At 36.6% G+C, this 27,181-nt stretch overlaps 1 protein-coding gene across 1 annotated transcript in view; it reads left to right on the top strand.

Moving 5' to 3' along the window:
* The window catches only part of PARD3B (par-3 family cell polarity regulator beta), a 999,887-nt gene that overhangs the window by 115,383 nt on the left and 857,323 nt on the right, over positions 1–27,181 (top strand). The gene's annotated exons all lie outside the window — the stretch shown is intronic.

Raw genomic sequence — 27,181 nt, 5'->3', positions numbered from 1 at the left:
AGTCACAAAGCCCGCCACTATTAAAAAGAAATGAAAATAGAATATGCTTTTTGATGAGAAGCACTGCAAAGTTGAATGGCGAAGTCCGTGGATCCAGAGGGGAATAATTGGGCCAATTTTACAATCTATCATTGCATCACATAGGAAATCACATTTGAATTAGGCCTTTAATGGGTAATCAGACTTCTTTGAGGTGGCAAAGTGGGTAGAAGGCCTTGATCATGGACATACTGAGAGTGTAGATGGAAAATACATTCATGCAGTCTGAGCAACTTAATTTCGAATTTGCTCCTGGTATGGCAGGCACTTCCTGGTAGCATTTTCAGATCTACTCCACGGTTGGCAGTCGGAACAGTTTAGGGCTGAGGAGAGCATTGGTCAGTCATTTTATAAATGAGAAAACACCTTAAAATGTTAAGAGACCCGCCCACCCAGGTCTCAAATCACCTTCTCGACAGAAGTGGACCTGCTAACGAGGGTATCCTCTTCCCATGTTCCTCTCTGCAAGCTCTGTCCTTGTTTTTAATTTTACGTTTCTTAAAGTTAGTTATGCTTCAGGTACCTTTTCTCAATGTGACCTGCCTTCTAACACTCAATATTTTGCAGAATCTCTCACCATGGGCTGACCAGAGAGGCTTGTGCAAATAAATAGTGAGGGCAGATACCGAACCTGCAGGTACCGCCTCCTCCTCATGCTTAGAATTTACAAGCTTCAAATGATTCAGTGGTAGTGGGTCCTATGCCGTCTTACTCTGGCGTCTGTGCCTTTGTCTTCTAGGCAGAGTTCTGAGGTCACAGCATGAATGTCCTGGTCTTACGAATAATTTTAGAACTGCTGCGTCTTGGGGACCAAGGTCCTCAGAATATGCATTCAACAATTTTTTCCTTTCCCTTGCAAACCTTGGAGAGTTTAACACAGTTTAAGCAGAGGTTGACGGATGCCATTTTCATCATAAATAAATTTCTAGAAATGACAGGTAAAGCTCATATGAGTTTCACATAGTTTTTATTCATTTCCATTATGTTAGCTTCTAGTATTAAAAAACAAAAAACCAAAACAGCTCCAGGATCCAACAAACGTGTCCTATTTAAGGATCCCAACTCTTATTTCCAGGGCATGTGAGCTGTTGCTACCAATGTGTCTTTGAGTATTTTATTCTTTCCCAATAACTTATGCAAAGAAATAGTCAAGTGCCCAGTCAATCTTCATGGTCTTTGCAGACACTTAAAAGCTTATAGATATTAAAATGCACTACCTTAGTTCCATTTCTTTGGGGATATGTATAGCAAATGTCTTAGTCCTTGAAAGTTTAAGTAGCCAGGCCAGCTATCACACTGGTTCCAGGCGTTTTAGCATTCTCTGGCTGTATTAGCAGTATAGATATGCTGATCTCAGAAAATGCTAACTCCCCACTTTGCATTCTTAGACATGTTACTGCTCTATTGAGTGTTATCAAATGCTCTTGACCTGAAAAGTAATCAATAGTAGAGATTTTAACTTTCTATTATTCCATTGGAAAAATCCTAGTAATTTTGACAAGATTGGACAATTGTGGTATTTTCCCTTAAATTAATATTTGGCTCACAAAAATAGCCTCAAGAAGTCATTGGCTTCTGTAATCCCAACCTGTACTTTAGGTAGCTGGTACTCATGAGAGGGATCCCCTGAGATAAGCTGGCCATCCAGGAGTTTTTAACTCAACCACCAGAGGAGCTGGACGGGGAAATCAAATGAATGAGGTGGGCTGCATGAACGCAATAAGGAGTGGTGGAGATTGGCCAAGTGGAGAGGATGCACTGTGTGTGTGTTCGCGCACACATGTATGGCATCATGTCCAACCCAGGTGATTACATTGGATTGCAGGCCCACTTCTGACAGATCATGGGTTTTTTTCCCCCCAGGAGGAGATGGAAAACCAGATTTCTTTGCAGAATTTCCCGTCTTTAAAATATCGTGCAAGTAAAAAAACAAAACAAAACAAACAACAACAACAACAAAACAATAAAAATGAAAAAAAATACTGTGCAAGTCAAAACCCTTTTATGAGTCAGGCAGTGGTTTGCACCATGGTCTAGACTTTTGTACATGTGGAACGTGGTGTTGAGACCATTTTATCATCAGCTTAAGTACTTTCATATATTATTTAATAATGCCATTGAAATAACATTAATCTGTCTCTCTAAACAATGGATACTATTTACGAAAAAGATTACGATACAACTACCTAGGCTCCAGCCGACCTTCCTTTTCACACTAAGCATAAACTGGCAACCATTACCATACAATATAATTCTGGCATTAATGCCATTCTCTTTCTACTGTTGGAATATTCTGAGCTAAATTGTTTTCTGTGTGGGGACCTGAAAGCAATGTGGTTCTACTTGAAAAAGCCCCTACAAGATAACTCCCCTCCAACCTTAAAGCTCCCTCAATAAGGAAGAGGTGTGAAGTGCTGCCCATTGTTCTCAGTGAGGTCTCTAGATAATGTACTTTCTTTTCATCTATTCCCCTTAGGGAAGATGCCGTTCAACAAATGTTTTTTTGTATATTGGGCCTTCTAAATTATAAATTTCCATCCCCTGTGTTGTTTTCCTTGGTCCGAAGGTTTTCTCCTTCAATCAATAGTTTCCATTTCAACCATGTTGATTATTGCAATTAACCATCTCCTTGCAACTGGTCTTTGCAATTTTTTAGAAAAGCAACAACTGGATGCTTTAAGTCTCCTAAAGGGAAATGTCTTCCTTTCCCTTCCCCAGCTATTAAACATTTAAAACAGATATTTTTTTTTTTATTGAATACCTATAGTTTGCCAGGTAATAAGCAAAGTTGGAGGGGAGTATGAAAATAAATAAGACATAGAAATGTATGCTCTTTAAAACAGATGCTAATTTACTGTTATGTCAATACTGTTTCTGGAAGGAGTTCAGACAATATATAATGAATCATTAGTAGATCAAGCCAACATCTAGTTAAGTGCTGATCTGGGTTCTACAAGGTTACAGAAGTATATTTCTGAAGTGACTACTTCAGTACTAAATTTTGAGCCCTTAAATAAGTTGCTGCTCTTTGTGTTCAGTGAGTTGCTCCCCCTACCACTACTATCACCCTAGTGAAATGTTTTGTCCTGTAACTTCTTTAAAGAATATAACACATTAATTCCTGCTAATGATAGCAATTGTGTGATGTTTTATAATCCCTAAAGAAAAATGCTACCAAAATATAGTTTACTCTTAATTCTATATCACTTTAAAGTATTAATGAATGAATTTATAGAACATGCGATGTTGCTTTGTGGAATATGTCAAAAATGAACCCATTAATCCTCAAATTGTCATACAACTTGTGGAGCAATTCAGAATGACTTTAAATCCTAATTTCCTTCCTTCCCAGAGCCTGGATACTTTCTTATGGCCTTAGAGGTTGAGTGTGACTGCTTTACTGGGGGGTGGGGGGGTGGGGAGACATTGCCTGCCAATTGCCCTGCTGTTCCTGCAGGTGAGGAATCTCCTTAGGTCAGGCTAGTAGTAGTAAGAACTGGCAGTTCCAATGACCTTTTAGGCACTCAGTTTCTCCTTGGTCCTATCTTTGTTGAGTTGTTATCTTAGAAACAGATAGTGATCTTTCCTTTTCCCTCATCTCACTCGCCCCCACATGCTTTTTTGAATGTCCTGGGAGAGGATACGCTCAAGATGGGAGTGTTTAGCTTTTCTACCAGCCATGACCCTAGTGCTGATGGTGGACTTTTCCATTTCCCCCTTGCTTGTGTTTCCTACCCCCTGAACAAGAATACCTGAAAGGAGTGTCAAGAAATGGGGCTTTCGAAGGCCTTGCCATCTCCCTAGCCCACGAGAGTGAACCCCAGCTGCAATTTGCTTTCCCTTAAAAAAACAAAAACAAAAACAAAAACCTCTAAACAAAGACATTTAATTTTCAAACTGAGTACATCATGACTAGGGGCAGAACAAGCCATGATACTCAGGTACTATTTCCTCATCTCACTGCCCTATAGGTGTTCAAACACCATGGCTCCGAACCTCTTTCCTCTCTTCACTGCTTGGAGACCTCAGCGTGCTTACGTTTATGTGGTTTATATTTGTCAATATTTTGGGTTAGACATTAGAATGGAGGCACTGAAAACATTAAAACTTTATTCATAAATGAGCCCATTGTGTGCTAACACCAGTAACATTTTTCTGAGAAGCACTACTTTTCAAAGTAAAACCCTTATCGAGGAAAGTGCTGTTTTACATTTTCACATCTCTTTAATGTCTAACTTAATGAGTTGGCTGGACTCTCCAATCTCTTTCTGCATTGTCTGTTTTGATTGGTTCTTTTGGCCAAAGTTTATAAAGAAGATTGGAATTTACACAGAAAATGTAGTTGGAAAATTGTGTATGTTACTCTTTAATATTATACCAAAACTTGACAAGTAGTAGTGTAAGGGTTTGTTTGTTTGTTTGTTTGTTTTTGCAAAGAAAAGGAAACCATATTAATGACATTTAAGTGCTGTTAAATAAAAATCCATTGTTATCTTGGATTTTGAATGAATTTTTTTACTCCTAGATGATTTTATAACATACACTGTCCCTTGGAAAATACCAGTACATTTTATTGTATATCAGAATTGTCACATTCGTAAATATTACCACTGATCTCATCAGAAAGGTCTTTTAGTATTGTGAAGCTGTCGAGCTCCTAGTGGAGGATACAAGTTATCCACAATTCTAATTTTTGTCCAGAAGCTGGAATTTGATTGACTAAAAATGTTACCAGTTTTCCTTTAGGTGACAGGTTTGCTTTACTTAAAAAAAGTCTGTATTGTGTACCTGAAAGTAATATAATACTGTATGTTAATTATCCTGGAATTAAAATAAAAAACTTAAAGTTTGCCGAATACCGAACTCTGGAAAATGATAGTTTATCATTCTTTCAAGTAAAAATGTTCATTAAAGCAGCTAGTTCAGGGCTGGGTGGCTCAGTTGCTTAAGCGTCTGCCTTTGGCTCAGGTCATGATCCCAGGGTCCTGGGATTGAGTCCCATGTTGGGCTCCCTGCTCAGCGGCGAGTCTGCTTCTCCCTCTCCCTCTACCCCCACTCATTCTATCAATCTCTCTTCCTCTCATGCTCTCTCTCAAATAAATAAATAAAATCTTAAAAAAAAAAACCTTAAAAAAAGGCAGCTAGTTGAGCTTGTGACTTAATAGCACAAGTTTTCTTTCTTTTTTTTTTTTTAGAAAATTCTATCAGAAGGGCTTTATGCATATTTCCTATTTTCTCACACATAATATTAGAGATGTATAGTCAAGGGATGAGATTTAATAAAATATATAATGCTTATTGCTTTAGTGAAACTGCTTTTTTTTTAAAGCCGGGAGTGAGTTGTAAAAATAAAATGACTATTCATAATGTTCAGTGCGTCTACCATTAGTCTTGCAAAGGCACCAGCAGTTTTACCCAACATCAGTCCCAAGGTCAGCATATCCTGTATGGCAAATCCATACTTACAGAAGTAGTTAGGACATCCTGGATTCTCTGAAAAGATTTGGGGCACGCTCACGAGTCTGTGGACCAGAGTGAGGATTGCTGCTCTAGTATGTATGTTCTAACGGCATAGGTTGCATTATGAGATGTACACTCATACTGTAACCCTATTATTGACCATGAAGCAGAGCTTTGTTACCTTTCTTCCTTTATCCATGCACCAAAACTAAGCAAACTGTTTTCTTTACATTAGCCGTATTTTTAGTCATTCCTTATTGGAATTTACCATTGTGGGAGTAAGTGGGCCGAGCTGTAACCTCAGTACCATTCTTCTAGTCTAGCCCTACTTGTTGGCTCACACATCTCTTGCCCATCTGGGCTCATCCTGCCAACTGAGTTTCCCTCATCTTCCTGAGGTTCCCGTTAGCTTATCCTGAGTTCTGCCTTTAGACGACATTCTACTGGATGTGAATACTGTCTTGGCAAACATGTCATTCCTGTCCTCTGTTATGGTGCCAATACTTACTTGCTGAACTTACATCTATGCTGTGAGACATAAGGGTCAAGGTTAAACACTTCTGGAAGCTAAACCCTATTAGGTCTACTGATTTTTACCAAATAAAGGAAACCATTTCCTTAACTAGTTTGTTCTTATTTTAAAATATAAGTGTGAGATTAAAAGCAGATGGGTAAGGGCTGAAATACTTGAAATGCGGGATTGGACCTAGGCTTGTAAATTTCAGGTGTGTTTCTTCCCCTTACCAGCTCTTGGACCTTCTCTGAGGTATGCTACCTCTTTGAGCCTTGTTTTCCTCATCTGTGTACAAGTGTTAGTAATGTTTACCTGTAAATGTTATAGTGAAGACTCATCTCACTATATACAATGTAGCTACCAGAAGGTGTCACATAGCAACTCTTAAAATAATTTATAAGGATGCCTGGATGGCTGAGTCGGTTGAACATCTGGCTCTTGATTTTGGCTCAGGTCATGATCTTGGGGTCCTGGGATCAGCCCCGCGAAGAGCTCCCCAGTCAGCAGGGAGTCTGCTTGTCTCCCTCTCCCTCTGCCTTCCCCCTGCTCAAGGGTTCTCTCTCTCTCTCTTTCTCTCTCTCTCAAATAAATAAATAAATCTCAAGTAAAATAATTTATTACTTTGGAACTTAAGCTTTAACCAGTTCTAGTTTTAGTGGTCATATACAGTGTCACTATTCTAGACTGAAATGGTACCCTCAGGAAAGTGTTTTTTTTGACATGTGTGCATTAGCTGAAGTTGGAAAAAAAATTTTAAGTGTACAAGTAATGGACAGTGCATATGAAACAGTGAACAATTTTTTTTCAATATTTAAACACGATAAACTCATCTTGTTCAAACAAATAGGGTCCCTAATTTGATGGGATTTTTATTTGAATCATAATCTGAGGCTAAAATTATTGCTTTGACATTCTAACCTCATTACTGTCTAATAACTTGCTCATTGGTTAGTTATATCAATGGAGAGGTTTTATTCTGAGAATCTCTGTTTTTAAATTGAGATATAATTGATACATTAGTTTCAGGTGTGCAACATAATATTTGTATGTGTTGTGAAATAATCACAGTAAGTCTAGTTCTGTCACCATAGTTACAAATTATTTTTGTGATGAGAACTTTTAAGATCTAGTCTTTACTGACTTATAAATACACAATAGAGTATTTTTACCTATAGTCTTCATGCTGTGCATTACATCCCTGAATCTCAATTTTTTATTCAAATCTCAAAGGTAGATGACAAGGCAGAAAATGTCTGGGGTGATAAAAATTGAATATGGAATAAAACATCAGTTGCTTGTGCTCAGCGGCTAGACTTTTTCAAGAAATGGAGGAATACCTATATTTCATCTGGGAATATCTATTGTGTTTGTGTATGCCAAATGAGCTGTAGTTGTGGTCTGCAAATACATAAAGCAAATAAAAGTCTTGGCAGCTGGGGCATAACTAAATGCTTACCACTCTCCATGTAAGTTAGTTATTAAAGGCAAACTTATGATCATTGATCTAATGTAGTGAAGAATGCTGATTTTCCTGTTTGACATGATAGTGAATGGTAATGCACTGTATAAAAGCACTTACAGTGAAAGGATCTTTTTATTTCTACATTTAAAAATTGATTCTGGTTTTTAAGGAACTTTCCTTATAAGCATACATTGGCTCTGGCGAAATCCATTCTGAAGAACTTAAGGCAAATAGCTTCAGAGAATTTGGACTCATTAGCAGGGCTTAGTCCTTTGGCTGTATTTCCTGATAATAGTTTTTTTACGTATGTGAATGTCAGAGACGAGGCATGGTAAGAATTTGTCTCCTGTGCTCATTAGTGAGTATGTACCAGATGAGGTAGAATGAGACAGGGCTCAGTATAGGGATCAGTATATTTTGGCTCCCTCCCTTCCTTTTACCTTATTCTTCTTGTTATATGGGCATTAGTTTAATAGCCTTGTGTTTAATAGGAACTTTGACATATGTAAATATTTGATGTAAGTATTTGCTGGATTCAATTTTCATTTGCTTCATTGCCTTTATGAAGAAGACTGGAGAGAATGTTTGTACTGATTTAGAAATGTTAAGAATTTGGGGGAGTGGCTTTTCAGTACCCTGCAGTGTGTTAATCATGTTTATAGCTGTGACTTTCTTGATATTTTTTGACTTTGTTCTTTAAGCCAGGCTTTTAAAATTCTTTAAAAAGTACAAAATGTCCCAACTTTACGGTTTTAAAAAATGATTAAAAAGGATAAAATTTGTGAAAGGTGTTGGGATAGCCTTGAAGTATAGGCTGTGGTTATTGACCATATGGAAGGTGGAGTCCTGTCCAGGAATGCCCCACCCTACAGCTGTTTGGCTCCTCTTAAAAGGGCTTATGAGGGCTCTGCCAGCAGAACAAGGATATTCTTCCTGGCATGGGTCTTTTATGCCATCTGGTTCAGAGCTGTGGCCCCACACCCAATGGCAGATTTTCTTATTTTGGAAGCAGTGAGCCACATTCTTTAACTGGTGGATGAAAAATTCCAACCATTCCAATTAACCATGCCTATGACCCCTTCTATTTTATGCAGATCATCAAGTGTCAACTCATTAAACCCAGACTCATGAAAATTGTGCTATAGTCTTGGCTCTGCTACTGGCCCATTTTGTGACTTCAGGGAATATGTTCAATGATTCTGGGCCTCAGTTTCCTCACTTGCAAAATGAAGTAATTTGGTTAAAGTTCTTTTTTGATGAAACAGTTTGCGACCTCTAACTGGTAATGTTCATATACTCATAATAAAGCTGTGTTGCAAGGAAGTAGAAATTACTGGGATAAATAAGGTTTAGTATTGATGTTAATTAGCATATTCCTTACCAAGTTTTAGAGGATGCCAGGGACACTATAGGAACATCTTGGGCAATATGTGAGAGGTTGCAGACTCTTAAAGAATTCTGTGACTGTGAGTTGGTCCTTACACAGAGCTGAAAGCTGTTGTTCAGTAATTATTTACTAAATGACAGTTGACTGTTTCCTGTTGTTGACTGGTATAGTTTTCCTTTCTTGAACTTACCCTGGTCCTAACCATTCATCTTATGTCAAAATAAGATATTATGCATATGGCATCACCAGTAATTGGGTTTGCTGCTTGTTGAGCTCATGCTGGATTTATAATGTTGGCTTGGGCTCTTGGGTGGGGAAGTGATAGAGTATATTAAGATGGTGAAGACCTTGTCCATACTCTTGAGAATGGAACATATGAACAACTGATCATAGAGGCAAAATGAAATCTATATGAGCAAAATGCAAACAAAATAACATAAGGGCGTGGTAGAAGAAGAAATTAATTCTGATTGGGGAATTGGGGAAGGATTTACATATAAGATGAGGAGGTATCTGAATTGGGCCTACAGAAATAATAGGTAAGATTGAAATAGGGAGAGAAAGAAGAAAGATCATTTCAGGCAAGGAAGAAGAGCTTCTTGGATTGAAACAGTAGTAGGACTCTAAGCACATGATTCTAGGAAGGCCAAAAAGTATTTGAAGAAAAGAGAGTAGATGTAGACCAGACCATTAGTTGACTATTACTGTAGTGTGGACAAGAGATGGTGGTTAGTTACTAGGGAGCTAGTTGTGGAAGTGGGGAAAAGTGGACAGATTTGAAGTAGACTTAGAAAAAAGAATTAACAGAGTTTGTGGATGGATTTCATAGAGGGGTAAGGGAGGTGGGTATAGATGAATCCTAGACTCACAGCTCACAGAACTGGAAAAGTACTGCCGTTCACTGAGAAAAGAAAATTTAGGATGTGAAAGGTCATGTGCTCAGTCTTGAGCATGTAGGTTTAAGGCATCTATGTTGAGATGTCGCAGTGGATCTCAGTAATAAGTCATGGTAAAGATGTGGTTGGGAGCCATCTATTTAAAAAAAATCACGACTTTATATTTTTATAGAAGTTTAAGGTTCACAGCAAAACTGAGGGAAAGTTACAGAGATTTCCCATAAAATTTTATCCCCCTCTCCCACATGCATAGCCTCCCCCATTATCAACACTTATCACTTATCAGAGTAGTACATGTGTTATAATTGATGAACCTACATTGACACATCATAATCATCCACAGTCCATAGTTCACATTACGGTTCATTCTCGGTGTTGTCATACTTTTGTCCAAACATGTAGAATGTACATCTACCCATAATTATGGTATCATACAGAATATTTTCATTCCCCTAAAAATTCTGTGCTCTGCCTGTTCATCTCTCCTCTGACCCAACCCCTGGCAACCACTGATCTTTTTACTGTCTCCATAGTTTTACCTTTTCCAGAATGTATATGACATTGGAATTATATTGTATGTAGCCTTTTCAGATTGGCTTTCACTAGTAACATGCATTTAAGGATCCTCCATTTTTTTTCATAGCTTGATAGCTTATTTTAGTGCTGAATAATACTCCATTGTCTCAATGTACCATAATTTATCCATTTACCTACTGAAGGTCCTCTTTGGTGGCTTCCAGGTTTTGGCAGTTATGAACAGTACTGCTATAAACATCCATGTGCAGGTTTTCATGTGGACATTAAGTTTTCAACTCCTTTGGGTAAATACCAAGGAGTTTGACTACTGAATCATATGGTAAGAATATGTTTAGTTTTGTAAAAAACCACCGAATTGTCTTCCAAAGTGGCTGTACCAGTTTACATTCCCACTAGTGAATGAGATTTCATGTTGTTCTATATCCTCGTCAGCATTTGGTATTGTCAGTGTTCTGTATTTTGGCCATTCTAATAGTTATGTAGTAGTATCTCATTGTTTTAATTTGCATTTCCCTGACATACAATGTGAATCATTTTTCATGTGCTTTTAGGTCATCTGTATTTTTTGTGGTGAGGTAACTGTGAAGGTTTTTGTTACCTTATTGTTGAGTTTTAAGAGTACTTTGTGTATTTTGGATAGTTCCTGTATCAGACAGGTCTTTCGCAAACACCTTCTCCCAGTCTGTGACTTATCATCGTTTTTTTTTTTTTTTTTTTTAAGATTTATTCATTTATTTTTAGAGGGGGAAGGGGCAGAAGGAGAGGAAGAGAGAGAATCCTAAGCAGACTCCCTGCTGAGTGTGGAGCCCTCTGCGGGGCTCTATCCCATGACTCTGAGATCATGACCTGAGCCAAAATTAAGAGTCAGATACCCAACCGACTGAGCCACCCAGGCACCCCAACTTGTCCTCTTTTCTCCAAAAGACAGTGTCAAGAGAATTAAAAGTTTTTAATTTTAATGAGATCTAGTTTTAATTTTAATTGTGTCTTTTATGGATCATCCCCTGTGTGTTGTACCTGAAGTCATTGCCATACCCAAGGTCATTTAGAGTTTCTTTTATATTATTTTCTAGAAGTTTTATAGTTTGTATTTTACATTTAGGTTCATGATCTATTTTGAGTTGCTGTTTGCAAAGGGTATAAGGTCTGTATCTAGATTAATTTTTTGCATATGGATGTCTAGTTCCATCACTGTTTGTTGAAAAGACTATTTTTGCTCCATTGTACAGTTGACCTTTGAACAACGTGGGTATGAACTGCATGGGTCCACTTTATATACTTTATTTTTTTCAACAAATATAGTACAGGTTTGTAAATGTGTTCTTTTATGGTTTTCTTAACTTTTTTTTCCTTTAACTTACTTTAACAACATAGTATATAATATACAAAATTTGTGTTGATTGTTCTTGGTAAGGTATACAGTCGGCAGCAGTAGGCTATTAGTAAAGTTTTGGGGAGTCAGAAGTTACATGTGGATTTTCAACTGCATGGGAGTTTGGTGTCCCTAACCCCTGCATAGTTCAAGGATCAACTGTATTATCTTTGCTCCTTTGTCAAAGATCAGTTGACTCTATTTATGTGATCTAGTTCTGGGCTCTCTATCCTGTCCCATTGATCTGTGTGTTCTTTTGCCTGTACCACACTGTCTTGATTAGTGTAGCTTTATAGTAAGTCTGAAACTTGGGTAGTTTCAGTCCTCTTTAATGTTATGTTGGCTATTCTGGGCCTTGCCCTCTCCATATAAACTTTAGAATTAGTTTGTCAATATCCACAAAATAACTTGCTGGGATTTTGGTTGAGATTACATTGAATCTGTGGTTCAAATTGGGAAGAACTAATATCTTGACAATATTGAGTCCTCTTGTCTATGAACAAGGACTATCTATTTTTTTATTTAATTTATCAGAAACTTGTAACTTTACCCATGTAGATCTCGTACATACTTCGTTAGGTGTTTCATTTTTTGGAGTGATAATGTGTAAAGAGTGTTAATTTCAAATTTCACTTATTCATTGCTGGTATATAGGAATGTGTTTGACTTTTGTATATTAACCTTGTATTCTGCAACCTTGCTGTAATTACTAGTTTCAGGATTTTTTTTTTTTTGTCTATGTAGAAAATTCGAAAGAATTGACAATCATGTCCTCTGTGAACAAAATCAGTTTTATTTTGAACTTCCTAATCTGTATACCTTTTAATTCTTCTTTTTGTTTTATTGCATTAGCTAATACTTCCAGCATAAGTTGAAAAGGAGTGGTGAGAGGGAACATCCTTGCCTTGTATTTGATTTTAGTGGGAAACTTCCAGTTTCTCACCACCAAGTATGATATTAGCTGTAGATTTTTTTGTAGATATTATTTATGAAGTTGAGGAAGTTCCTCTCTAATCCTAATTTACTGAGAATTTTTATCATGAATGGATGTTGGATTTTATCAGATGTTTTTTCTGCATTTATTGATATGATCATGTGATTTTTGCATATTGATGTGATGGATTACATTAATTGATTTTTTTTTTTTTTTTTAATTTTACTTTATTTGCCAGAGAGAGAGAATGAGCAGGGGGAGCGGCAGGCAGAGGGAGAGGGAGAAGCAGGCTCCTCACTGAGCAGGGAGCCTGACGCAGGACTTGATCCCAGAACGCCGGGATCTTGACCTGAGCTGAAGGCTGACGCTTAACCGACTGAGCCACCCAGGTGTCCTTACATTAATTGATTTTTGAAAGTTAAACCAGCCTTGCATACCTAGGATAAATCTTAGTTGGTTGTTATGGTGTACAGTTGTTTTCATTCATAGTTGGATTCAATTTCACTTGAGAGAGATTGGTCTAGTTTTCTTTGATGTCTTTATCTCATTTTAATATTAGGGTAATGCTGGCCTCACAGAATAAGTTAGGATATATTCCCTCAGCTTCTATCCTCTGACAGTGATTTTAGAGAATTTTTTAGCTTTTTAAGATAATTTGTATAATTTCTTTCTTAAATGGTTGGCACAATTCACCAGTGAACCCATCTTGGCCTGGTGCTTTCTGTTTTGGAAGGGTTATCAATGATCAATTCAACATTATAGATACAGGTCTAGTCACATTGTGTATTTCTTCTTGTGTGAGTTTTAGCACATTGTGTCTTATGAGGAATTAGTCCATTTCATCAAGGTTATCAAATTTATGTACATAGAGTTGTTCATAGTATTCTGTTATTATTTTAATGTCCATGGGAACTGTCCTCTCTCTTATTCCTGATATTAGTAATTTGAGTCCTCTCTTTTTTCTTAGCATAGCTAGAGGCTTAAGAATTTAATTGGTCTTCTTAAAGAATCAACTTGGATTTATTGATTTTTCTCTATTGATTACTCTTTGTCAATTTCATTGATTTGTGCTGTAATTTTTCTGTTGATTTCGTATTTGCTGCTTTTTTTTTTTTTAGTTTCCTAAAGTGAAAACTTAGATTATTGACTTTAGGTCTATTTTTCTTTTCTAATATTTGTATTCAGTTCTATAAATTTCCTCAAAGCACTGCCTTTGAGGTATCCTGTAAGTTTTTCCTCTGATTCTTCACGTATCTTGTATTTTTTTGACTCCAAGTAGTACCTGATTGTGTTGTTGTTGTTGTTGTTTTTGTCAGCCCCTGCCTTCCATGGGGAGTCACAAATAGTGAAAAGGCATTGCTTTTGTAGTATAATCTTGGTATTCCCACTGTGGCTTAGGCTGTGCATTTTATGTTTCAGACTCTGCCTTTTAGCAGGTGAAAGACTTGTAAAAATTTTGGAGAACAAGAAAAAGTATACTTAATGATGTAGTTATGAAGAAAGTCAAAATTTTGGTTATTCATGTATAGAAAAAGGAAGGCAAGTAATGATTTGATGATAAACTTCCATGTCCATTGCGGAAAGAGGTATAAATAGCCTTCTTCCAAATTTATGAAACATTACTCACTATGGAGGCAATCTAATCCTTTCTCCCATCTGAAAAGACTGAGAAAGCAGAACAGAGGAGAGAACGTTTGGCTGGAAATACTTTTCCACTGGTAAGTGTGGCTCTAAGGGTCAAATGGGTGGGCTGACATGGCTGGCTGGTGACATTAGATCGACCTTCCTTAGCTGGCCTCTGGTCTGATCGGTTAGTGCCTCTGTGCTTCAGATGAAATTATCACTGACCCAATTTTAGATTTTATTTCCATCCTAGATTTTTCATCTCTATTTTGTATCTTTGTTGTCTCTTGGACTGTTTAAAAACTAATGCTGCTGTTGGGTATCATTCCCTGGAATGTTAGACCAAAAATTGAATATGATCCAACATTTCATGAAGGCTAGGCGTCTAAATTAACACTGAAAATTTCTGAAGCTGTGTCTTCTAGGTACTTCATTAGCCTAAATTATAACCCTTTTCATTCCAAACACAACTCTGAGATGGGTCTTCTAAAACCCTGATTTTCACTGCTATTTAATTTGGAGTAATAGAGCTGTTAAGACACCCTAAAAACAAAAAAGACAATATCTGTATTTGACCTTGTTGCTAGGCAAAATAATGGCTCCCCAAAGTTGTCTACTTCCTAGTCCTCAGAACCCATATATATGTTATGTTACAAGGCAAATGAGAATTAAGTTAGCATATGGAATTATGGTTGCTAGTCAGTTAACTTGGAGATAGGGAGATTGTCCTGCATTATCCTAATGGGCCCAACATAATCATAAGAGTCCTTCTATGTGGAAGAAGGAAGCAGAAGAGGTCAGATTAGGCTGGCCATTCCTAGCTTTAAAGGTGGGAGGAAGGCCTTGAGTCAAAGAATGTGGGAAGCCACTAGAAGCTAGAAAAGCTAAGGAAAGGATTTTGCCCTAGAGCCCCCAGACTGGGAATTCAGCTCCACCGACAACTTGATTTTAACTCAGTGAGACCTGCACCAGACTTAAGACCTATGGAACTATAAGATAATAACTTTGTTTTAAGGCACTAAGTTAGTGGTCATTTGTTCTAGGAAGAATAGGAAATGATTAGTATCCTTTATTACTATTGGGCTATAGGAAGGACTTCTCATATTCTAGATACCAGGCATTTATAATTTTCCTAGAAAAATTAGCCTATTTCTACTTTGTTATCAAAGGCAACCATGATCATTCTCAAAGAGAGCGATATTTCTTGCCTATATAAAGTTGGGGATAATTTGTTTTACTGTTGAATGCCACATACATACATATGTAATCGTATATATTCTACATATAGCAAATATTATAAAAGTATATTTTAGAATGATCTACTCTACATTTTTGATATTGAGATCAACCCTTATAGCTTATGTATCAAAGTCCCCAAACATAATCTTTGGCAAAGGGTAGACTGTCTCAAGGAGAACATATCTGAACATTCTTGTTTGAAGGGCTTAGGGCTCATGACATTAGCACTGTAAGGAATGACGGACAGTCATTCCCTATTTGGTTTGTCAGGGAATACTGTTCCTTTGGCTGCCATAAATGTCAGTACCGGCCATTGGCTTTCAACCTGTGGAATCAAATTATAGACAAAGTATGGTTATCATTCCAGAAGGGAACATAAATGTTTTCAACTTTGATAATGTAAAAGTAAAGGTAGAGATGACAGATATGGAAAGTAAAAGGGCAGAAGGATAGAAAAGAACTGTGATGTCCTCTTTTACTCTGAGGAGGGGAGAGATGCAGTCTTTAGATGATAGAATTAAAAACAGAAGTTTAAGTTATTAATTAAAGATAAAAGCCATTCAAGGAAATATATTTGAATAAAAATATTAGGAGAAAGAAGGATGGGAAAGTTGGGGGACCCTAAATACACTTAATTGCCATCGTGATATCAAAGTTCAAAAGATGATTTCTGAAGTCAATAAGACCATGAGAAATGCTTAGTTAGAGAGGAGTTAACATTGAAATAGACTAAAACAAGATACCCTAAAGAGTTGCTTCTGGGAATACAATGGGCCACCCTTCTGTACCATTTAATTTTTACAATCAAAGTAATTCTTACGCATGGTTTAAAGCAGGAGTTAGCAAATAGATAGTAAATATTTTCGTCTTTGCAGGCCATATGATCTTGGTCACGGCTATTCACCTCTGCCGTTGTCCTGTGAAAGCAACCATTCACCATACTTCCATGAGCGAGCATGGCTGCATTTCACTAAACTGAATTTACAAAAATAGATGGTGGGCAGGATTTGCGGGCCACAGTTTGCCCATTTCTAGTTTGAAAAGTCAAATAGTGCTCAAAGGCCCGTAACTAAAAACAGTGCTTCTAAGAAGCACCCACTCTCATCCTTTAGCTGTTTTAGGTATCCATAACTCTAAACAATTTGTGAGTCAAGGGATGGCAGTGTGCTTTTATTTGGAAATAAACACTTGCTCTCTCTTCATTCATCAATCTGTTCACGTCCTATTAGGGTACTTGAAAATTATAACTTTCTTATAACTTCTTCACTTTTTCTCTCCCATTGCCCAAAATTGTTGGAGTTTTTGCTTAACTCTGTATTCAGTGTTTTCACTCGAGTAACCATGCAGATACTGTTTGCTCTTGAGCCAATAACTATGATTACTTCCGGTCTTGTGCAAATTTTTGTTTTCCTGGAGTTAATCTGTTTGCTTAGCTTTCTTTGAGCCTCATGCTTTCTTTTCTCTCCTGATAGTTGTATAAGATGACTCTGTAGTAGCATTTTCTTTAGATTTAAAACTGTCCTAAAATCTAACAATATTGTATGTTTCCTGGAGCCCTTCATTGTGCTGATCATGTCAAGATAGGTTGCTCTCTATACTCCTGCATGACTATATGATTGATTGCTATCACTGTTTTTTGGGGGGAATTCCTTTCCCATGTCTTATGTGTTGGGTCCTCTTGTTTCCTGCATCCCTCATTTTGGAGGCACACATTCCCCTAATTGCCTGCACAGAGTAGCTGGGGAGGAAGGCTGATTTGTAAACCTGGCTACTAGCTTTCTGGGGTTGGATGGGGTAGTGCGGTTCCAATGCTCTGAACAGGGGGTACCTGAGCTCAGCTTCTTCTGCTTCCTTACCTGTACTTTCTGTGTTCTTTTTAGCTTCATCAGTGATCCATCTCTAGCATTCGGGACGAATGGCCCTGTTGTTGGAGAAGCAAAGTTAATAGTAACCGGTCATAGTATCCCAATACTTTCAGAGACAGCTAATCCTTCACCATTCCTATCATGGCCATACTGAAAAGTAGTCTTAGAAACAGCAGGAATCAAGTTGATGAGGTCTTTGTGTTTCTCTGAGAGTTACATGTTTTTATAACACTGCCCGCAGTACTCTTCTGATGTAAATTAAAATTCTCTTTTCTAGGTCTTATTTTCTTCAGTGATGGAGCATAAACCTTTGTGTTTGAGTGGAGATCTAGAGGCCATGGTGGTTACCTGTGGAATGCTTTAAACCACCTTTATTAATTCATATACATAAAGATACACAACTGACAGTGTCTGTCAGAGCTCTTTGGAATTACCTTACATGGACGCCAGCATCATGGTGGCAAGAATGCATTGAGTAAACCTTGAGTTGTATGAGTTTGTATTCTCAAATTCCTATTAAAATTCATTTTGTAGAAGAATGCTTTCTAAGGTTTTATAATAATTTTTTTTTTTTACATTATAGCTTATCCTTCTCTTTGGGGACATGGCTGCTTCCCTTCTTTGGCTGTAGGCTTTGCATTCCTTTGGACCACACAAGCTTCTAAACCCTTTGCATCCAGGTTTTTGGATTATAAAATTTCACTGAAAACAATTAATGGGAAGCATGATTTAAAAAAAAAAATCAGCTGTTTTCTTTAAAATTGTTTTTGAAACACTGTTTCAGCATTACTAAATTAGTAATGGTTTAATGTTTTGGAAATCTTTCATACTGGAAAGCTTTTGAAATGGATGTATCAATTAAAATACAAGTGCAATTTTTGCTAATTTCAGACTTTAACATTTGATTTTCCTGATAGAACTTTGGTTTTAAGATTATAATGTATTTAATCCTGAAGACTTATATAAGGCTTTTGTGCTTTTATGCATTTAACACTTAGATCCATAGAAAGAGGAAATGTCCATATTCTTGTAAAGAGAGTGTGCTGTGATAATGTAGGCAGTAGATTTGAAAATAATTAAAAATTGTCCTTTATTAAAAAAAAAAAAAGAACTTAGGTATCTGGACTGTTTTTTTCCCCCCTCAAATAAGTTTAGGTTAATTCCAGGATGAAAAATGAACCTTTAAAGTCCTTTATACAAAGAAAACTGCTGAGATTACGGCTACCTCATAAAGCCGAATGAAAAATGACATGGGGTGATTAAGATTCTCTTTAAATATTTTGTTGATAATATGAATTAGAAAGTGAAGTATATACTTAAATATTTTTCTTCCTTCTTGAACAGGAGAATAAGTAGTATTGCAGAACTTGGATTATGAGATAAAATTGAAAATTTATCCTGGAATTGGTGTTTTTATACTGAGACTACTTTTGTTTAAGACAATATATCACAAGCCAAGCCAACCACAGTCTTCTTTGTGATTTAATCTTTGGTATTGTGGTGTCTCTCCACCAACCCCCCATCATAAGATGGGAGGACTCTAGATGGTCTGTGAGCCAGTGGATTCCTTTGAGTTTTTGAATTTATGAATTTACTAGTCAAGGTTGAAAACCCCACATTTGGGGGTAGGGTCAGGGAAGACCTGTTTTAGAATGAGAAATTAGCCTATTTATAAATGTAAGTAATATAAAATTCTCACATTTTTATTTTCTTTATTAGAGTAATTCCGTTACTTTGGATATAGAAGACCCTTTTCCTTAAAGATGTTTATAAATTAGTGAATTTTCAGGTTGTAGAGCAAGACACAAGAATAACTGATAGATTGAGAAAGGTAAAATTTGGTGTTTTGCTCAGACTTTCTGCACAGAGTTGCACAATAATTGTGGAATCATGCTGAACCTCTAAAAACATTTTTTCTTCTTGAAGTACAGTTGACACACAATGTTATGTTAGTTTCAGGTGTACAACATAGTGATTCAACAACTCGATACATTATGCTCACAAGTGTAGCTCCCATCTGTCACCATACTGTGCCATTACAACACCATTGACTATATTCCCTATGTGGAAAACATTATTTTTATGATACAGCAGAGATTTCTTCTTGCAAGAAGTTTCTCTAACTTTAGGTTCAAAGCCCAAAGGAGCTTTGAGGTTCTAGATGTTGTAGGTTTCAGAGTTGGAAGGGCTCTTCAGGATCACACAATTCTTCTTATCCTATAGCCTCCTTGAGAGACGGCAATGTAGCCTTTGCTTGACTCCTTACGGGAATGAAGAACTCACTATCTCATCATACAACCCACTCCATTTTTGCATAGCTCCTTTTGAAAGATCTTTGTCATGCTGCAATTCAGTATGCCTCTCTATTGTTTATGTAACTCTTCTGGAGCGGTACAGAACATGCCAAATCTTTCTTGTGCATGGCAGCCTTTTAATTTGGTGGGACTCTGACTGATATGGTCATTTAACTTTTACAAATTTACCTATAAAAGCTCAACCAAAGAAAAACGGGGATAAGAATGTGAGTAGTGTAGCTAATTTGACTTATATGAGCAATGAGCATGTATTCTAGAGGAAGCACAAAATGGCTCTGTTACTTCTCTCTTGTCTCAATTTCCATATGTTAATGGTAATGTGAGTCTGTCTCTGGCCTGAATATGATTTTAAGTGTTTAAGATAAGCATTTTTTACAGACTGTTGTCTCCAACATAACCCACATACTTTAAGATGCTTAACTGAAAATATAATAATTTGCCAGTCCTGGTTCAAAAACAAGTAGTGTTGGACTTGAGAGAGATGTTCATCTCCAATATGGTGTCTCCCTGAGACATGACTAGTGATGATTTTAACAATAAGAGATTTCTATCTTTGATAACTTGAAAAGCCCAATGCCCAGTAAACTGTGGTTCTCCTCTGTTTGAAATGGTAAAAATGTTTCCCTTTGTTTTCTCCAGTTTAAACAAAAGTAGATCATGTCTTACCATGAGTGAGCTGGCCCTATTTCCATCCCCCATATTGGTGTTCTACAGTTTGTTGACAATCATCTCTTAAATTTTGAAAAAAAAAAAAATGCTTTAAATGTGGGTAACCACTTAGTATAGAATGAGATTATTACTTGCTCTGTTCTGGACACAGTACTATGATAATATGTAATTATGTAATATGTACTATGATAATAGCCCAAGATCGTGGTAACATTTTTAACATATTTGTCACACTGTTGACTCATTAAGCCTGTGGTTCATGAAGCCTCTTCTCTGGGTCTTTCTTGCAAGTTTTGAATAATTGATGGTCAGTGAGCTACATTTTCTGTTGGTGGGTTAACCAGGCCTCCCTGTCTTTTGGCACTTCTACATTCCTTTCTTTCCTTTGCCTAAATATATGTTCTTATACTTCTAAGGAAACTTGTTCTAAACAGTTTTTTAGTGGTCTTTATTTAACTGTAGAGATGATCATGTGTAAAGGGAAACTAGGTATTTCAGTTTGAAAGAAGAAATCACATTTTTTTGAAGCAGACAGTTCTTTTATGTAAACATTTTTTTAAAGATTATATTTATTTGGAAGATTGAGAGAGAGAGAGAGAGTGAGAGAGCACAAGCCAGGGGAGTGGCAGAGGGAGAAGCAGGCTCCCCACGGAGCAGGGAGCCCCACGTGGGGCTCAATCCCAGGACCCCAAGATCATGGCCTGAGCAGAAGGCAGATGCTTAACTGACTGAGCCACCAGGTGCCCCTAAACATTTTTTTTTTTTTAAGAGAGCGTGCACAAGAGCATGCGGAAGAGCAAGGGAGAGAGAGAATCTTAAGCAGTTTTCATGCCCAGTACAGAGCCAGGTGTAGGGCTTGATCTTAAGACCCCGTGATCACGTCCTGAGCTGAAATCAAGAATCGGATGCTTAACCGACTGAGCCACACAGGCACCCCTTTGTGTAAACATTTTTAAAGTATAACACACCTACGGGAAAGTGCACAAGTAAGTGCAGCCAGGACACACCTCAAGAAATAGAACATTACCCCAGAGGCCCCCTTTGTGCCCCTTTACACTCATGGCTCTAAATGGTCCCCTGACTTCTAACATTGTGAATTAATTCTGCCTGTTTTTGAGCTTATTCATGGAATCAGAGTATGTACTTTTTTGTACTTGGCTCTTTTTTGATCATTGTTATGCTGGGAGATTCACAGTGTTATGTTGTGAGATTGCTAAGATATTTTCTATTGTAAATTGGTGGTGAATATTCTCAAGTGCATCCATTGTGATCATCATCTAATTTTTCTCCTTTTTTTCCTTGATTCATTTGGTGAATAACCTCAGTTGATTTTTAATTTTAAACCACTCTTGCATTAAGAGAATAAATCCCATGTAGTCATGGTGTGTCATCCTTTACAATATATCACTGAATTTTGGTTTAAACATGTTTTATTTAAGATTTTTGCATCTGTATCCATATGCAAATTTTTATAAATTTTATAACTTGCTTGTAATATTCTTGTAAGTTGTTGGTATCAATGTTATGCTGTCCTCATAAAAAGGGGGATGGGAAAATTTTTCTCTTCTAGTTTCTAGAAGTATTTGTATGAGATTGACACTCTTCCTTAAAACATTAGGAAGATATTATCTGTGAAGTGATCTGAGTCTGGTTCTTTATGGGAAAGTTTTAAAATTTAATTGTTATCTTTGTGTTTCTGTTTTCTATCTTTTCTCAGTTTTGGTAAGTTATATTTTTCAAAGAATTTGTCCATTTTATTGTCAATTTTGTAGGTCTAAATTTTTCCCAAATCTTTTTAATATCTGTAAGATCTATGATGGTATTGCTTGCCTTTTTCCTTGACAGTGGAAATTTTTTTTTGATCAGTTTTCCTAGATATTTGTCAATTTTATCAAGCCTTTCATAGAATAGAACATTGTTCTGTTTTTTCCTCTTTATTTCTTTCCTTTAGTGTTTGGATTTCACTAGCTATTCTTTTTCTAGCTTCTTGAATTTAGCTTTTCTTTTTTGCTAATATTTGCACTAAAGACCATAAGTTTGCCATTAAGCACTGCTTTAGCTGTATCCCACAATTTTTTTGTTGTTTTAATTATTTTAGGTTAAAAACTATTTTCTAATTTCCTTTATTTTTTATATATGGATTATTCAGAACTGTATTTCCTAATTTCCAAATAACCAGACATTTTCTAGATATCTTTCTGGAATTCAGCTTTGGTCAGAGAATATATTCTGAGTGATTCCAGACTTTTAAAGTTGGTTATAAATTCCATGTGCACTTGTAGAGAATGTATTTTCTAATATTTTGGGGGTACAGTGTCTTGTATGTATGGAATATGAATTAGGTCAGTTAATTGTGTTTGTCAGGTGATTTATATCTTTGTTTCCTATCAAAAGTCTCACTATGATTTTTGGATATATTTTTTTAATTATTTTGTTTTCCTTTTCAAGTTTTTAGTTAAATTTCAGTTAACCTGCAGTGTAATATTAGTTTCAGGTGTAGAATTTAGTGATTCATCACTTACATACAACACCCAGTGCTCATCACAACAAGTAATGATTAGACCCATCACCCGTTCAACCTACCCCCACACCTTCCGTCCAATAACTCTCATTTCTCTATAGTTAAGTGGATTGGTTTACTTTTTAAAAAAAATATCTGTCCATTTTGGCAGTATGTGTTGAAGTTATGTTATCGGGTACATAGGTTTAGGATTGTTTTCTTAACATTGGATTGACCCTTTTATCATAGTGAAATGTTGCCCTTTACCTTTAGTAATGTTTCTTAAAGTCTCCCTCATCTGATGTTGGTATGGCTATATCAAGTTTCTTTCGGTAGGATCATAGATTTTTTTTAACGCTGGGAGTAAATTTACAGATGGACAGATTCACCTTCTTTTTTTTACATAAATTGAGGCTTATAATTCTGTTGTTGAATTTGCTGCGTATTACTTGCACCCCAGCATTTAAAAACCCCTGGTGCCATTCTCGTTCTCCTGAGTTCTTTAGAAACATACTTGATTAAAGTGGTATCAATGCATGTTCTTGTCATACCCTTTTCTCAAATTTGCATTGGTTAATCTTTTTCAGGAAGTTGGAGGAGTGTTCTAAGTCAGGGCCAGCTCATAATCTCAATATCTATTACTGCCTTTTCTGGTTAATTCTTTCCTTTCAGGTGTCAGTGCTGCTCTGTTAGGCTTTGCTCAGGCATCATTTTCAGGAACTGCTTTTTCCCTACACTGTGTGTGGTTGGTTATTCAAAGACTCTTGCTCTCCACCTGCCCAAAACAGTCTCTAGACCTGTTCTGACTACTCTCTCCTTCCTGGGTGCTATTCTGGGGCATCTTACTCTCTCTTGGTCTGGAGTAGACAAGGGATTAACCACAGAGGATTATGATAGAAGTAGTTAAAGTGTGCATGCATGGAAAACTTCATAATTCTCTATTTAATTTCTGATGCCTCAAGCTTCCTCTCTGCTCTTGGCAGGAAGATATTTTTCCCTTGCTTCTCCAGCCTTTAATTCCATGATTATGGGAAATTATCTTCTCTAGCTTCTCTCACCTGTAAAATACTGGACACAGGGAAAAATTTGGGGGGCCTTCTATTATTGCCCTGTTATGTCCTCTACACTTGGACTTGAATGTGCTGCATTGTGCAGAAGGCCAGAGAGCCTCCATGTTTACTAATGATGAAACAACTGAGGCCCAGGGGAATGGTGACTTGCCTGGATCCATATACTTAAGGGGCAACAGAGATGGATCTGATCCCCTTGAGTTATTCTTAGGTCCTTGTGATTTAAAAAAAGAAATCACTTGTTTTCTATGTTTAAAAATAACATCTTGGCTCTGCTGTTTATTAAGCATCTAACCTTGGGTAAGTCAATTCACCTAGCCGTGCCTTGCTTTTCTCATCTGTAAAAATGGATTGATAACTATTTCATGAGGCTGTTTGAGGTTAAACAAGCTAATCATACAAAACTCACAGCACCTATAGCACCTGGCCTATAGTAACCACTAAAGTTATCTGCTACGACGATGACTATCAAAATGGTGAAATCTTATTTTATGAGTATATTCCACCAAATTCATAAAATTAAATTCTACATAGAAAATTTTAATTTTCCATTAACTTTAATTTTTACCATTGTTCTTCTGTCCCAGTGGGTGAGATTATTTGTGTGAAAACATTAAGTCACCAAGAAACCTTAGCTGCACTGCTGAGCTATGTAATTGGCCACCAGTGATAAACACAGCTCTTTTCCAACATTGACTTTTCTTTTGTAGTGCCCGCTTCACTTCTGGGGCTAGCTGCCATTGCAGGCTATTTTTTTTTCTCTTTTTGGACCAGAAGCATTTTGCTTAGAACCATCCATGTTTTCCCTCTTTTGATGATTGACATAATCTCAGTGCTTGGTAGTCAATGGCACTTTGGTATCTGGCTTGCCAGTCTACCTCTCCTGATACTGCCGATGGAAAGCTATTGTTCTTCAGAACTCTGGCCAGTAGAGATTTTCTCAGGTATTAGGGTCAAATTTTGTGTCATCTACCCACAGTGAAGGATATTTATTGCTACTAACATCAGTGCTTATTTGGAACAGTTTCTACATTGATCATTATAAGTTCCCTGTAAAACGGTCTTCTTTCCATAATGTGTATATGCATTTGTTTCCCTTTCCAATTCATCCTTGTGGCTATTTTTAATTTTAAAATTCCAGTAGTGTTTAAGTTAACTGTGTATTATTTGAAATTTATGATAAGGTACCATCAGAAATAGAGGAAACAATATGTTATTTTTCAATACTTTAAGAACCTAGGAGTGTAAGTTGTAAGATTTATTATATAACACATTTACTAGAGATTTTTTCAAAATAATTTGTTTTATATATTACAGATATTTGTGCAAAAGAAGGGTAAATTAATGTCATGATCCTGAAAAATACAGTAAACTTTTGCAAGTGATTAATTGTGTGAAACTAGACACACATGTGAACATCTTTTCATGTTTGATCAGTTTTATTCCTGGTGGTAATAAAACTAAGTAAATGAAATGCAAAATCTTGACTGCAAGGTAATGGTTGAAGTTTTTACATGCATAAAGGAGTCAGGGTGAATTTATGGTCTTATAATGGCTGTCGGCTGCTAATATTGTATGTATATTCTCAAAGTGATCTATAGCACCATGGCCAAAATACCATGGGGACAAAATCACAGTTAGTATGTGCTGTGTTTGTTGATTTACCTCCCTTGGACATGTAAAATATTAATTGAGACGACTTTGATATAGCTTGTCTGTTTTTGTTCAGGATTGGATGTGTGCTCATCATTAGTCTACTCTTTTCTGGAATGTATAAAATGGCAGTATCGATGTGAGACAGTAGTGTTAGAATCACAGGATTTTTTTATATTCTGGCACCATGTATTTCACTTGAAAAGTTTTTTGGATTGAATATATGATTCCAAAATGTTCAAAATAACTTTATTACTTCATTTAGTTCTGTAAGACTTTTTCCTGTACTCCTTTGAATCACAATTAGATGATTAGAGATAAATGTCGTAGTTGCAACTCCTAGGTCTTATTTTCCAGAAGGTCTTAGATCCTGCAAGTATGTGTGATAGCAGAATGCTATGTGACTTAACAGCCCCCTCATGCTGCCACCTGTCTGTTCCTCCCTTTGCTACTGATCAGATCCTGTCCCCTCTTACCTCCTGAGTTTGCCTATTTTAAAATCAGAGTCCTTGGTTTTCTCCTCTCTGTTTCTACCTCTAGGCAGGAAAACAGGCACACTTTAACTCACACTGCAATTGTTGGGGGTAGTTGTTTACCTCAGTCTTAGGTGATAAAGTCTACTTTTACAAACTGAGCATGAGAAAAAAGCAGACAACTTAATAGATGTCTACTTTTAAGTAATTGAATATATTAAAAACAAACTCTATAGAACTCTTCAGAATACATCACCTTTTACAAACATGGTTAGAATCAACAGATTTCATCTACAGTGCTGTAATATATCAAAAACCAACTCAATGGATATTAATAGAAATTAATTAAATTGAACTCCCTTTGTAAGAAGGCAGTTTTGACAAGGAAAATGTAATACCCTATAGATTTCAATTAGAAGTCCTAATTGGGTATATTGGAAAAAATACATTGCCTATGGCATGGCCATAGCCAAAAGACTGACTTCCCAAAGATTACAGGGGGAGTTCTTTCTTTTCTGTATGGTCCAGTGGCAGCTACATAGCATTTTGTCTACTCTAGTATTCTCCTTATTTAGAATCTAGTCTATTGTACTTAGCTCACCTTTTATAGCACAATCACCTTGAATTGGTAAAGATCTCTGATTAAAGAATCTGATTGATGGGTGTGCTATGCTTTTCTTTACTTGGTTATACAGTGACTTCTCCTATCTTTGTGATCTTTCTGGGTAAGAGAATCAGGTACTTAAAGTTTCCTAACCATTAGTGTTTCCACCTATATCAGAAGCAAAGAAATTCCTTTCATTTTATTTGGAATAGCTCTTCGGGTACTCTATAGAAAACTTAATTTTGAAATGTCAAAGGAGAATTCCTTTGTATTTTTTTAAGCCTATGACTTTACCAAGTCAGATTACTGAAAAGCTATATACATAGGCCACATTTCAGTAGCCCTCTGCATAGATGCTTTAAAAGCATTACTTTTATTTAATAGTATGTCCTTGCCTTTTATTGGGGGGCGGGTAAAGAGGAGCCTGTGTGACAACCATTTCTATTAGTTTTTGTAAAATTGCAGTTGAATTTTGTGGGCTATGTTAGTTCTTATCCTTTATGAAGATTCATATGATAAAGGCTTAGCACTTTATTCTAGAAGAATTATTCCCACTTTGAGAAGCTTTC

This window comes from Phoca vitulina, unplaced genomic scaffold, assembly GCF_004348235.1.
Source record: "Phoca vitulina isolate PV1807 unplaced genomic scaffold, GSC_HSeal_1.0 scaffold1, whole genome shotgun sequence".
Lineage (NCBI taxonomy): Eukaryota > Metazoa > Chordata > Mammalia > Carnivora > Phocidae > Phoca > Phoca vitulina.
Note: the sequence above shows the minus strand (reverse complement) of the source record. Positions and strands in the feature narration are given on the sequence as shown.